This window comes from Solanum tuberosum, unplaced genomic scaffold, assembly GCF_000226075.1.
Source record: "Solanum tuberosum cultivar DM 1-3 516 R44 unplaced genomic scaffold, SolTub_3.0 scf00054, whole genome shotgun sequence".
NCBI classification, from domain to species: Eukaryota; Viridiplantae; Streptophyta; class Magnoliopsida; order Solanales; family Solanaceae; genus Solanum; species Solanum tuberosum.
In genome coordinates, this window is record NW_006238980.1 from 2,216,069 (window position 1) to 2,220,339 (window position 4,271).

The window sequence follows — 4,271 nt, forward strand, 5'->3', positions numbered from 1 at the left end:
AGTTAGATGAAACAATTACTTAAGTGGAGAACAAATAACTTTGTAATAATTTATTATACGATTTTATAATTTTTTGTTTATTTGATAATATTGAATAAACAATTGGGGCTATTTTAATAGTTTTACAACTTATGTAAATTTTATGTTTATGAAAAAATATACAACATTAAAATTTCATATCAGAATATCATATCATGATTCCATATCATGATACAATATGACATGACCAAATGGGCCCTTATTCATGTGAAATTGTCCATAAAAGATTTTTTGGAGAATTATTTTAAATTTGTAGCAGATGTTTGTAATCTGAATCTATTATAGATTCTTATGATGTTTCAGACTGATGTCATTATCTCAGATCTCCAATCTCATCTGAACCTGGTTCTTCTGGATTCTTGGCTTACTCATCTGAACGCCAAAACCCTCTTCTTCCCAGGTTGTTTGCTGTTGTGGATGACATTTTCTGCATCTTTCAAGGCCACATCGACAATGTAGCACATCTTAAGCAATAGTATGGGTTAAACAAGACTGCAAATGAAGTGATCAATGTTATTGAGGCTTACAGAACTTTGAGGGATAGAGGTCCTTACCCTCCAGATCAGGTTGTGAAAGTTTGCATTCGTTCTTTATGATAGTGCTTCGAAGAGTACCTTTCTAGCTTCTGTAAGTTTTCTTTTCTCACCTTATCTTGATCTTGACTTATCTTTGATATTCTCGGTCTTGAATTAAATGTATGAGTTTTGGTTTTGTATGATGTTGATGGTAGTGTCCCCCCGATTCTATGAGTTCTACTTATCATCCCCTTTCTTCTACTTGTGTTCTTCAATTTCCATTTAGTTCTTAAATTCCCTTGTAATTCCAATTACGAGTTAATGAAATAGATTTGTCGGTTGTTTGAATTTGAATTGAGTTGGTCTTGTTATTGGATTTGTTACATTCACCGCGACCACTTCTGTTGTGCAAATAGTTATCTTTGTATAATGTTTCATTTCCTTTTCTCTGGGCGACAAAGAGGGTAAAATAGGGAGAGCTAGGTGGGTTCGTTTGGCAAGACTGAGATATGTTTATTCACAAATCAATCAAATGGGATATGGGATTCATAAACACATGACATACAACCTCTGTTTTGGTTCTGTGTGTCATATGCTTCTCATACTCTACCACCTTCTCGAAATTGGTTTTTCCCTATGTTTTATGTTAATTGTTTCATTTCTTTTTGAAGATCCTTGATGTCCATTGATTTACTTTTAAATCTTTTACATAATTCCTACTGTCGTATTGTCTTGGTTGCTACTTTAGGGTGCTTTTTCACATCTTCTGGTGGCTTGAGCAGTTATGAGACAAAACATGAAATTGCCAGACACCTATTTTTTGCGCCACAGATATGATATGCAGTCGTATTTTTTGGATGTGTTGCGTAATTATGGGTTAAAGATGCCTACAACCTTGGCTCGAGCTCTCCAAAAATATTGACCTAAAAATGCATTATTGTTGGATTATCGACACACACCCCTAGCTATTCTTAAAAGGTCTGAGCAACTGATCTTGTGACTGATCATTATTGCCACCAGGAGGATAGTGAGACCTCACCAAGAGAGGTTCTCAGCTGCTCAACGACCCCGCAACAGAACTCTTTCATCTGTTCATGATGCCATATTGGAGGACTTGGTTGTTCCAGCAGAGATTGTTGGAAGCGTACGAAGTATCACGTTGGCCCCAAGGAACGAAACAACACCAAGTATTAGTTGGAGACCTTTTCAACAGTTAATAGAAAGCCTTCAGACAAAGATGTTGTGTTTGAGTACCCCGTCCCGTCTCTGAGGCTTAAGGATATGTAATGCATGTCCTCATTTATTTGACGTGAAACTACACATTAGTGGTTCCTCCTCTGTAATTTTGGCAGTACCATTTGGTTTTAGAATGCAGAGAACTATGTGACATTCCTATCAATTTTAAGTTAAAACCATGCTGCAATGTTATAGATTTCGGGTTTGTTTATTGAAACTTGGTTTCATTGATCAAAATAAAAAACAAGAAAATCAGTAAATTTTCGAAAGCATTGAGCTTAATTGGATTGTCTAAGATGGTTTGCACTTTTTAATTTTTAGAAAAACAGAAATTGTAGTACAATTTTCACCTGATTGCATTACACTTCTTTAGATACCATATGTTATAACAACATCATACTCGGTATAATCTCATAAGTTAGATCAAAGGATAATATGAACGTCATCTCTAAACATGACTTATAAGCTTTGTGCATCTTTACACTACCATCAGTCAACCTAACACTCCCTTTGGCCCTTTTAATTGTTCTTGATAGATTTTTGCTATATACAAATGTGAAAACTTGAATAAAACAGAAAAAAGATCAAATCTTGCAAGTTAATTTTTCTTCTTTAGTCCCTTTTCATGTCCAAGATTGTCATTTTCAAACACCCTTTTGGCCTTTTTCTTTGTTCTTGATAGATTTTGCTAGATACAAGTGTGACAACTTGACCAAAAACACAAAAGATCAAATCTTGGAAATTAACTTTACCTGTAGAGGTTAAGTTATTGGAGGGGTATTGCCATTTTCAAATACCATTCGACCTTTTTCTTTGTTCTTAATAGATATTGCAATATACAAATCAAATCTTGAAAGGAAAAAATTGTACTTTAGAACCTAGAACTATTTTCTACCAAAAGAAAAGAAAAAAAAAATTCTAGATGTTTGTCTCTCCATGAGTCTTGAAGCTCGAGTCTCGAAGCTCTAAAGACAAGTTTAACATTCATAAATCATAAATCTTGCATGTACGGATATGAAGTTGTTCTCATCAGATCCTGAAAAAGTACTAAAAGTCATTTTAACATGTATAGATATACAAATACGTTATAAATATATTGGAACACGATAAGAGCAAATCTACCGTGAATGAGGTATGCTATCCATGGTTAATTTGTCCTTGAAATGATTCCGAATATGATTGGGATTGCTTTTTTAAAAAGAAAAAAGTACAATTTATTAGATAAATATATGGAGGTAAATGAAAATAAATTTTAATAAACACATAACATAAAGTATCAAAAGAAGAATTTACCATTATGGGAGTTGTACTAGGAGTTGTACTAAGTAGTGGTGATGTGCTTTGAGATTCCAATTCAACATTAGAGCTTGAACTATACATCAAATATCAAAGTTACAAAAATAATAATCAATAATTATTGCATTATATAAAGTGAGATTACCTCATTCCATTGCCTTTGTCCTTTGCCTTGCCATTCTTTGAGCTTTTGATTTGACTTGTTTGTTTCTTAGAAGAACATTTTTTGACCTTCAGAGATTTTTTCAAACCACCTTTCATTCTCAATGAATTTGGACGTCCTTTAGTTACCACACATAAAGGGTCAATCAAGATAGTGTTTTGTCTCTGCTCACTTGTGTTTAGTTCCACATTTGACTCGTTAGCTATATTATCATTCTTGACCTCGTAAGGAAGTTTATCAAGTTCTTCACATAGTTGGGATAATCTTTGATTCGCAAATTTATAATGTCTTTCAGACCATGTAGCTCGTTCAGAGAGACCAAAAGAATGCATCATAATATTGTTGAACCATATAGAGGAAGGCTTCAAATTATTCACTTGTGATTTGTCATTTGAAATGTCATTAACTTTTTCTTTGGTTGGATACATTGTCCATCGATTCAATAGATAACAGGGTGGAAGTGAGTAAATTTATTTCTTTATAAATACCATAAGCACATGCCTACATAAGATTCCCATGAACTCAAACTTATGACAAGAACAAGTAGCATCTTTCAGTATAAGGTTCAATCTAACCGTGTATGCAGGAGTTTGTTTTTGAAACAAATGAACTTTATAGATATGTATTCCATCCTGAGCCTCAATCTTTTCTAAAATAAATTTTTAAGACTGAATCAATTCTTCTTGAAATTTTTGAAATATTTTTCTGGTATATACCTTTGCTGCTTCATCCTCCATTGGATATAAAGTCTTCAATATAGCCTTTGAATGTTTTGTCTTATATTCCTTTTCCCTTATTTTATCATACCTAGCATTAGGAGTGGCAAACGAGCGAGTCGAGCCGAATATGAGTCGATCAAAAAATGAGTTAAATAAAAAAGGGTAAGTTACTCGACTCGACTCACATTTTAAATGGGTAAAAACGAGTTACCCAATGGATAATATGGGTAAATAGAAATCTTGTTAAAAGCTTTAAAAACAGGAAAAAAACAAAAAAAAATTATCACTTCACTCCACCCCCTA

The 4,271-nt window shown here is 33.3% G+C and overlaps 1 long non-coding RNA gene across 1 annotated transcript; it reads left to right on the top strand.

The window, feature by feature from the left end:
- The first annotated feature begins 293 nt into the window (after positions 1 to 293).
- LOC107060049 (uncharacterized) lies at positions 294 to 1,986 on the top strand. The gene is made up of 2 exons (XR_001473119.1): positions 294 to 666; positions 1,303 to 1,986. It is a non-coding gene; the product is annotated as an uncharacterized lncRNA (long non-coding RNA).
- The last annotated feature ends 2,285 nt before the right edge of the window (positions 1,987 to 4,271 follow it).